Genomic DNA, 11,115 nt, shown 5'->3' on the forward strand with positions numbered 1-11,115 from the left:
ATGTATTTTAGGAATGCTCAAGACACCACATGGTTCTTGGGTTTTAAAATGCAATGATCACCGCTGTGACATATGGCCTCTAGCTGGCGCATTGACACTAGTGTGGAGCCAATGGGTGTGGGTGGGGGAGGGAGGGGGTTCGGTTTTGGTTTTATTCCTTTCTATTTAACACTGGTTTTTTTTCCCTAATTTATTTACCCCCTTACTCTCTCATTTTTTTTAATTAAAGAGCAAAACTTTTTATTACTTTGTAATTTAAAAAAACTGAAAAAAAAAACCTGAAGAACTTTGGGGGTGGGGGGGATTTTGTACTTTTTTCCTGTGTAAATATTGGACTTTTTTGAGCTTTATCGTGGTTGTTAATTTGAAGTAATAAAGTAGAAAATGATAAAGTGACGCAAGTATCTGTCCTTTCTTCTCTCCTCCCCACCGCTGTTCTGGTGATGTGATATACAGGCAGGAAGTGTCATCTTGCTGCCGGTTATGTTCCCAAGTTCCAGGAACATGTTTGACTAGAATTACTGGAAAAAAAGCACATGGCCAGAGCACCTAAAAATAAAGCTGATTGGTCTTCAAAGTCATGGTGCAGTCAGCGCTGTGGCCTGGGTGGGGGGAGAGCTGTGAGAAATATGATTTGGGGGTCTTTTGATACCTGGACTGGAGAAGTTTAGTGTGTGTGTGTGTTAGACTCCAGGAAAGAATGATAGTGAGGTTTCCACCTTGTGAATTTATGTACACGCTGTTGTCCCCTGTTAAACATGATTTGTCTCTGTCAAGGTTTTGATTATCTACAGCAGGATTTGATTTTGATCAATCTCAGTTTCTCCCTCCAGCCTGAAAAATGTTGTCATGAATATAAACGTACTGTACGAGGAAGGGGAAAGTCCAGGTTGTAGTTCCAGACAACTGAGATCCAAATTTGGACCTGGTGTAAGTGGGACTAACTGCTCTTGAAGTTCATTCTTCCATGTCTGCATCTGGTCCCTGTGGAGATCTCGCTGTCTCGCCTGCCCGGGAGTCCATTTTAATTTTGAAATATTTTATTTCTAAGTACTGACTCTTACAGTTACACCATTCTGAATAAACAGCCAGATGAGAGTTCAATTTCCTGATAGTCATCAAACTTTTAAAATTGATTTAAAAAAACCCCCCCACAAACCTGGGACTAAATGACGGTCAACTCATGAATCCTTCCAGCTTCATCAGTTAGCTATGTGAAGACAGCTGCACCTTCAACTTAGAAGCCTATAATTTGTTGGGCCATTTTAGTAGCTTACTCCGACAGCGTCTGTGCGTGGTAGCCATGGAGCGTTAGAACCCATCCCCAAAATCAGGAGACTCACAAGTGTGTTTGGAACCTCCGTAGCGCCCCTCCCTGGGCTTTCTAAGGTAATGGAGTGAAACTTGACTCCTTCCTTTTCTAACGTTTGTTTCCTGTGGAAGGCCCGGTGAGGGCTCAGAGGTAACTTAGCCCCACACTGCTGCCTTTCTGCATGTTCTCTATTCCTGTAAACTCGGGATGTGTGGGGATAAAGATACTTGTCTCCCTCAGTGAAGTCCCTTGATCTATGGATGAAAAGCATTATCTAGACTTGTGGTGGTGATACATCTTGTCTGAATGGCTTAGAGGGCAGTGCCACAGCTTGGATAATCACAATTCCCATTCTGGGGGGCACTTCAAATTTTCAGATAATTATTTGGATAATAAGACTATATCTGTGAAGTTCACCTCTGCCTTGCTGGTGACCAGGACCAGTCTCTAAAAGCAGCATCAACAGCAGAAAGCACTGTCACTGCACCTCTGTCCTGACATGGTGCGCCTCCTGCTAGTCCAGTCCTGGGGCCCAGCAATACTTTTTTTTTTTTTTTGTCCCCACAGGGATGGATCAAAATCTGTTTATACTTTATCGCTTGGGCGGAGGATCCTCTTTTTCTACTGTTCTCTTGTAACTTTGTCTTTCAGATTTGCCCATTCCCCCCTGCTCATGGGAGGAATTAATCTGACACAAATGGAAATGTCTCACTCGGAGGTTGCAGTTTTTAATGTAACTGAAGTTTAGAGCAGTGTAATAAGTGCTAGTACATTTTACAGATGTTTAATTAAAATTACCTAGATGTCCCTAGTAGTCACCCACTGTACAAAAGAGCTGAGAGAGCTCTGTGACAGTAAGGAGCTGCAGGCCAGCTGCTGCCCTGAATTGCACCAATTTAAAATCACAAATAAATGCAGCCACAGTATTTGCTTAGGGATCTATCATCCTTGTTAGAGGAATAGGTTAGAAATGGGTTTGTTTGCTCTCACCAGCAATAAAGCACAGCTAATCAGCTTTGGCTTTTGTCCTGTTTGGTGGAAGGGAACAGCTGGGCTGGGTTTGGTTCTCTGGCTGTCTCTTTTAGTGGAACTTGCTGAAAGTGTTAAAGGTGACGTGCAAAGAAACGTTTCCTCTTACTGTTTCTGTAAAGATGTAGGATTCCACAGTGGGGTTCTTGTATCCCTCTCTTTGCTGGAAGGACCTTGGTCAGATCTTGGAGGAGAGAATAGTGGTTTGGCCCAAGGCTGCCCCTGGAGTGGAGCTGCCACTCTCCTAGCTGAGGGCAGAGCGGATGCTGAGTCTTTGGTTGTAGTGCGAGAGAGCTGTGGTTTGCGTTGCAGCCTCGTCACAATCTAGGGCCTCCCAATAATATCCCCAAGGTCCTCCAGCAAACAAGAAGGGAAGACCTGCTATTTCTAACTAAAAATTCATGTGTGCAAGGAAATCAGGAAGAGCTGGGCTGAGTGGTGAGGCAGCCTTAATACATAATAAAGAAAAAGAATAAAGGGTAAACACAATTGAAGGTGGCAGGGGAAGGCTAAGATGGTGAGACAGGCAAATTGTCTCCAATTTGTGTAGTAAAAAAACCTCCCGCACTCCCAAGCTGGGTCTATGCTGGTTCAATACTATGTATGTATCTTGTGAACCTTGTAACCGATACTTGTAATCTCTTATAGCTCATGCCTGACCCCAGATGTATAGTACCTTCCTTCTTAACTTGTGTAAACTTGATTTTAAACATTAGCTTTGATAAGTTTTTAAATTTATTAGGAACATAGGGAACACCACATGAGACCAAACCAATGGTCTTTCTAGTCCACTGGCCTGTCTCTGACTATGACAATGCAGACTGCTTCAGAGGAAAATTACTTCCAGTTTCAACACACCTAAAAGGGCAACGTTATATCGCTGAAGTGAAGGAGGTGAGTGTCTTCATGACATCAGCTACTCATCAGTGTATGCCATGGAATGGGTGGATTAATAGCCTTTGTAATTGCTATCCTGGCACGTGTCATTGCCAGTGCTAGTCTTAGTCAAAGAAACAACTAATCCTTGTTAGAATCTTACTTCAATAATTTCATGTGGTGAGTTCCACAGGTTTATTATAGGCTAACTAAGAAGTTCCATGAAGTAATTCTATTACTTGATGATGGTATGTGTAAAGAGCATCTGAAATATATGCACACCATTTACATCCTTTATAGAAATTGTATACACAGTCACATCCTTCGTGTATGTGTATTTTGATGCCTGGGCTATCCCAGTAATCCAGATGGATTATTCTGGAAGTAAATCTTTATCAGACAGGGTGGGAAGGGAAACAGGAGGATCTATATGCTAAGAGCTTGGGCACGAGGTATTGGAAATCCAGTCTTTTTTTTTTTTTTTTCAGAATCCCAAAACACTTTACACACTTTCTAGACATTAAAACACACACATCTCAAAAGAATCAGTCATCTAGGTGATGCTTCATTCAGTTGCACATGCTATAACTAATGCTGATTTCAGACCATGAAGCTAAATAGTCCTCTCCCAAAATCTGCAGGCCCAGCATCTTGTGCTCTGCTTGTTCCCTCTGCCTGTGATGATGTACTGTTTGGGAGACTGCTGCATTCTTGCTCTGTGTTCAGCATAACTGAGTTTCTCTTAGGTATTCCTTGTACATTCCTTCTCTGGTTGGTGAATATGAAAAATTTTACACATATATGTGTGTGTGTGTGCTGTCTTCTTAAAGATCAGCTATTTATATGTGCATGGATTGGGGGGAGTATTTGGTTAGTGGGGAACTTATTGTCTCTTGAGAAACAGCTGTTTTATATTTAATATAAAAATCGTAAGGAGTTCGAGTATCTCAAAATACTTTGTCAAAGGGAGAGATATGAACAGAAATAGACAAGGGACCAAACATGTTTTCAGCAGGTGGAGGATGGTGGCTATATCTGGACAAGTTTGGATAAAATAGCTCTATCCTTTTAAGAAGCGCCTGTTTACTGCTGAATGGATTATGAAGGGTACCTTTTAAAATAGGAAGCAGTGAACTGTCTCTTTAAGTAGTGCCTGCCTGTTTTTGCAAGAAGAGAGGTACCAAGGTGTAGTCAAATAATAGCTTGGTTGATTCTGGAGAGTGTGTTATTGGGATAACTTCCTTTTATAGTGAAGCCACTGGTGACACCTGGATGCAAGGGGGTAATTAGGGGGATGTCCCTCTTAAGCAGCAGTGGTGGTCATCTGGATGCCCAGGCATGAGGGGTCACTGCCTTTTTAAAGATAAAACATACAAAAAGTTGGGCTTGTACTTAATGAAATATAGACATTAGAAGGGTTTTTAATTTATCAATTGCTTGTTTTATATTCAAAATTCAGGTCCTGGTTAGTCTGGACGATTAACTTGACAGAAGTAGTGCAATGATATCTTAGGAGTTAAAACAGCTATGATGAGAGGTAGGGAATCTTAGTCAGACTGCTTGAAATTCTTGGCATTTTTGTATTAACATGTATCTAAATTAGGGCTGTCAAGCAACTTTTAAAAATTCATCTCGATTAATCGTGCTGTTAAACAATAATAGAATACTATTTAAATATTTTTGGATGTTTTCTACATTTTCAAATGTATCGATTTCAGTTACAACACAGAATACAAAGTGTACAGTGCTCACTTTATATTTATTTTTATTACAAATATTTGCACTATAAAAAAACCAAAAGTATTTTTTAATTCACCTAGTACAAGTACTGTAGTGCAATCTCTGTCATGAAAGTTGAATTTACAAATGTAGAATTATGTACAAAAAATAACTGCACTCAAAACCAAAACAATGTAAAACTTTAGAGCCTACAAGTCCACTCAGTCCTACTTCTTGTTCAGCCAATCACTCAGACGAACAAGTTTGTTTACATTTGCAGGAGATAATGCTGCCCACTTGTTTACAATGTCACCTGAAAGTGAGAACAGGCGTTCACATGGCACTTTTGTAGCTGGCATTTCAAGGTATTTATGTGCCAGATATGCTAAACATTCATATGCCCCTTCATGCTTCAGCCACTATTCCAGAGGACACTCTTTCATGCTGATGATACTCGTTAAAAAATGAGTGAATTGAATTTGTGACAATTCTCCCCCAAGATGTTCAGTATGTCTCCTGCTCTGTTTTACCCACATTCTGCCATATATTTAATGTTCTAGCAATCTCAGATGGTGACCTAGAACATCTTGTTCATTTTAAGAACACTTTCACTGCAGATTTGACAAAACACAAAGAGGGTACCAATATGAGACATCTAAAAATAGCTACAGCACTCCACCCAAGGTTTAAGAATTTGAAGTGCTGTCTAAAATCTGAGAGGGACTAGGTATGGAGCATGCTTTCCGAAGTCTTAACAGAACAACACTGAGATGTGGAAACTACAGAACCCAGACCACCAAAAAAATAAACCAACCTTCTGCTGGTGGCATCTGACTCAGATGATGAAAATGAACATGCATCGGTCTGCACTACTTTGGACCATTATCAGCATGGACATGTCCTCTGGAATGGTGATTGAAGCATGAAGGGACACATGACTCTTTAGCACATCTGGCATGTAAATATCTTGCGACGCTGGGTACAACAGTGCCATGCGAACACCTGTTCTCACTTTCAGGTGACATTGTAAATAATAAGTAGGCAGCAGTATCTGTTGATGGAGGCAGCCAATGGGTAGCAGCAAAGAAAACCAAGGTATGGTAAATGGATTCTCAGTTCTAATGTTTCCTCTCTCTGCATCCTGTGCAGCTGGACATGCAATGGCTGAGGAAGGCCTCTTTGCCATTATGTGTGAAGCATTACCAGGAGATCTCAGTAAAGTTTTGGTTTGTTTTTTTAACTCATTTAATGGTAATAACTAACAGTGTGAGGGAAGGAAGCTGTCAAAGGCTCAGCCCCTCTGGGATGGAGTGAGGGGTCTTACGGCACATTTTGGGGGGAATGTCCACAGGTGCTCCAGGAAAAAACAGCCCAGCCCACCTCCTACACTCATTATTTTCCTAAATGTGAGCCGATTCACCCCTATATTCACACTCTATACACCATTGTAATCGTTGTAGAAAATATACTGTTAGAGGTATCATCTGAAGACTAATAACTTGCTGGTTAATAATATCATGGTGAAATGTATGTGGCAGCACTATATGTAAAGCTATGGATATAAACACACTTCAGTCGTGATTTCAGTTTACCAGACAAGTCTGGAGAGGGGGTAAACCTGTTTTGCAGAGACAGATGACAAGCTGGTGCCTCTAGCCAGCTGTCATTGAAACTGATGTGCAATCACCTATCAAATGGTCAGTCGTTGGCAAGGAAGGGGGGCAGCAACAAACATCTGCATCTTTGCAAACAGCAGCATGGAATCTTTCATCGCCTGACTCCTGGTCTCTAGCCCCACAGCAAGAATGAACTTTATCTAGGGGTAACCCTCAGAAAAATGCCTTTCAAAGGCTGACTGAAGTTAAATGAGGGGTAAAACACCCCCAGTTATGTCTCCCTAGCCATCTCTCTCTTTCCTTTACCTAAGAAGAGTATGGGCTATGGGAGCTGAAACTTGGTCAGTAATATCGCTGGAAATCTGTGGTAGAAATTTTATCTTGAAAAAGTCTAGTTTAAGTTTTTAGCACTTAACTCTCTCTTTCTCTTAAGTCCTTATATTTGTTTTCACTTAAAATCTATTTCTTTGTAGATAAATATACGTGTTTTAGTCTTTAATCAAAATTAATCCAGTGTTGTGAACTGTGTGGGTAACTCCATTTAGAGTAGCAGACTGTTGTATATTGACTCCGTTACGGGTAACAGATCTAATATATCCAGACTGTCCAGGAGAGGGCTGGGGAAAATCCAGTAGTGGGAGTACATTGAAATAACCCTGCAACCAAGGTGACTGGAAACCAGTATAGGCTGCTGGGATCAGGGCTGCTGGACCTAGGGCAGCGATGGGCAAACTTTTTGGCCCGAGGGCCACATCGGGGTTCCGAAACTGTATGGAGGGCCAGGCAGGGAAGGCTGTGCCTCCCCAAACAGCCTGGCCCCAGACCCCTCTCCGCCCCGCTCAGAACCTCCGACCTATCCAAACCCCACTGCTCCTTGTCCCCTGACTTCCCCCTCCCTGGACCCCCTACCCCTAACCACCTCCCCCAGACTCCACCCCCATCCAACCCCCCTGCTCCCGGTCCCCTGACTGCGCCGACCCCTGACAGGCCCCCCCAGGACTCACACACCTATCCAACCCCCCTGTTCCCCATCCCCTGACTCCCCCCCCCGAACCTCCGCTGCATCATCTGCCCCCTGCTCCCTGTCCCCTGACTGCCCCCAGGGACCTCCTGCCCCTTATCCAACTCCCCCGCTCCCCACCCCCTTACCATGCTGCTCAGAGCAGCAAGACTGGCTGCTGCTTCGCCCAGCTGGAGCCAGCAACGCCGCCACACTGCCCGGCAGGAGCTCGCAGCCCTGCCACCCAGAGCGCTGGCGGCATGGCCAGCTGAGGCTGCAGGAGAGGGGGGACAGCAGGGGAGGGGCCGGGAGCGGGCCTCCCTGGCCGGGAGCTCAAGGGCCAGGCAGGATGGTCCCGTGGGCCGGATGTGGCCCGTGGGCCGTAGTTTGCCCACCTCTGACCTAGGGTGACCAGGTGTCTAGTGTTGGACTAGACCACCCGGTTGAAAAGGAATCCTGACTGCTCTGGTCAGCACTGCTGACCAGGCCATTGAATGTCCAATTCGTGGCGCCACAACGGGACTGGCAGGCTCCCTGCTAGGGCTGTGCCATGGCTCCCAGGTCCGGAAGCAGCTGGCATGTCTGGCTCCTAGCCTTAGGGACTGCTGGGGGGCCGCATGTTGCCTTGCCCTCAGGCGCAGCTCCCATTGTCTGGGTCAGGGCGAGGGAAGAACTAGCGCCACTTGCGAGCACACAGCAGGCGGCTGTTGAGAAGTCGCGTGGAATGTGCATCTCCCACTGCTGCCCAGCCCTCTTCTCCTCATGCTCCTCGTGTGGCTGGGCTCGAGCTGCGGGGTGCGCCTTGCTGTGAACCGCAGTCTGTTGCCCCATGGCCGGTACCCAGGAGTTGGAGGTATGTGTATCCCCGTCTCCGAGTACTGGTAATGGGGCTGCACCCCATCCCCCCTCACTGCATCCCTCCCTGTCCCAAACCCCCCATGCACTTCCATCCCCCCGTCATTGCATCTCTCCCTGTCCTAACCCCCCCGCTCCTCCATCCCCCTCACTGCATCCCTTGCTGTCCCACCCCCTGCCCTTCCATCCCCCATCATTGTATCCATCCCATCCTGCCCCCCACACCTACCAATCCCAGCCCTGTACCCCTTACAGCACTCCCCCACACATCCTCTGCACCCCATTCACCTCCATACACTGCTGCACTCGCATTATGTCCCTATACACCCCTGTGCCAACCCACATCCTCATGCACCTGTAGCCTTTTGCCTCCCCCAGCATCCTCATTTACCCCCCACACCCTCACCCTGCTCTTGTCCTTGGCTTCTCTTCCTCCCCATCCTCTCCCCTCCAGCCCACCTCTCCTCCCTTCCTGGCTGGGTGGTGTAGGCAGCCCCTTGAAAAAGTGTGTTCAGGCAAGTGTGTGCATACATGTATTGTATGTGTGTAAGAGACAGGGCCATCCTTAGGCATATGCAACATACGCAACTGCATAGGGCGCCATGCTGCATACGCAGCAGCTCCAGCCCCGGTGACCAGCCCTATCCCTCGGCCGCCCCCCCCCCGCAAGGGGCAGGGCTATCCCTAGCGGGGTGTGGGTCCCTGGACAACTCCCTCAGCCCTGCATCTTACCCTTCCACCCTGCTGCACCCTTGGCCTGCCCCAATTCCGGCTCTTCCCCAGTGACCCCGCACTCACCAGCAACGGTGGGAAGCGGAGCAACTGGGCCCCAGCCCACTCTACTCCACCAGCTCCCAGCCCAGGAGCTCTGCTTCCCTGCGCCGGTGAGTGCGGGGAAAGAATCGCTCCCCACATTCACCGGTGGCAGGAAGTGGAGAGACGCAGCCCCAGTCCGCTCCATTTCCCTTGCCCTGGCCCCAGCCATGTCGCTCGGGTTGGGGAAAGGACCGCCCCCGGCTCTCACCAGTGGCGGGAAGCAGAGCGCCACGGCTGGGAGCTGATGGAGTAGAGGGGGCTGGGGCTGGGCTGCTCTGCTTCCCGCCACTGCTGGTGAGTGGGGGTGATTCCTTCCCCCAAACCCCCTTCCCGGAGTGACATGGCTGGGGTGAGGGAAGCAGCGTGGGCTGCTCCTGGACCCCCGCTAATCCTCTGGGCCTGTGGGGTCCCCAAAAGTGCCCCCCATAGCTCCTGTCTCCCAGACTGGGGCCGGGGGGGGGGGAGTCTGTGGCTGCATATAGCACCCAAATGGCTAGGGATGGCCCTGGTAAGAGACTCTCTCTCTTTGTGTAGGGAGGTGTATATGTGTATACCTGTGTGAATAAAATTTGCAGCCTAACTCTGACTTTTATTCCTTTTGCTGGCTTGCCCACAAAAAATTGATGACATAAAATGTGTGTGTTCCTTTCATAACACATTTTTAAAAGAGAAGGGAACTCTTAAAAAAAAAATATATATTATTTCTTAAAAAGTGAATGTTGCTGACTAGTAATTGCAGAAGAGCCAATGTAGCCTACATTTCTCCCCACCTTTGTCTAGCCACATTATAAACTCTTTGTTGCAAACTCTCTCTTTTGATGTGGTGCCCTCATCTTAGCTGGGGGGCTCTAGGCACTAAACAACACCTGTAATAATAAATAATGCGGAAGTATATGTGTTAGTGCATGTAGGTGTGGGACTCAGTTCCAGAGCTTTATTTTGAGAGGTATGTGAACAAGTGTGCATTGCTGTAGCTGTGCTCTGTGGGTTTGTATTTGGGCTGTGGTAGTGGGTCTTTAACAGGCCCCTCGCAGCCGTGATAATGTGTAGTCCTAATTCCACACATAAAATTACACTAACTTTAGTGAACAAAAACTATGGCGCTGGTTATGAAAAATGGGAAGAGGGGAGGGAAAGAATAATCAAAACCTTTGTGAAAATTTATTTTTTTTAAATTACCCTTTTTGACTATTTTGCTGACAGCTCTCCTGTCCTGTAACAAATAAAACCTAAACTTAGCATAATATATCTGTCAAAACAATAAGTATCCCTTGGTGAAAATGAGTGCCTTCCGGAGAGGGGGGGGGGGGAGAGCAAGCAACAGCGGGAGGGGGACTTGGGGGGGGCGGGGGGGCTCAGACAGGGGTGGGGCCTCAGGGAAGGGGTGGGGCAGTGGGCAGGGCAAAGGTGTTTGGTTTTCTGGAATTAGAAAGTTGGCAGCCCGAGCTGGGCCAGCGCTGTGGCTGTAGCTGGAGGCTGGTTGGGAGGAGCCCTGGTGGGAGCTGCAGCAGCAAAGCCGGGTGGGGTGGGGTGAGGCTCCCCGGGGTGGCAGGCTAGGGGTGACCTGGCCCAGCTGCTCAGGGGTCTGGGCTGAACGCTGCAATACATAAAGGTGGAGTCCTGTGAATGTGACTACAAACCCTTCCTGCCTCCGTTTCACCGCCCTCAGGGTGGGACGGCAGGGGCCCCATTTATACGGGACCATGGACGGGCAGCCCAACGTCACACAGCTGCTGCTGCAGCTTCCGCCAGCTGGGGGTGGGGGGGCGCTACCCCTTTAAGAGCTCCGGGGTAGGGCGGGGGGGGGGGGAAGACAGCGAGGGAAAGAGGCGCTGCCCCTTTAAGAGCGCGGCGGTTATGTCATCCTGTCGCTCCTCCTCCAGGGCTGGGCG

This window comes from Mauremys mutica, chromosome 1 (genome assembly GCF_020497125.1).
Source record: "Mauremys mutica isolate MM-2020 ecotype Southern chromosome 1, ASM2049712v1, whole genome shotgun sequence".
Classification (NCBI taxonomy): Eukaryota; Metazoa; Chordata; order Testudines; family Geoemydidae; genus Mauremys; species Mauremys mutica.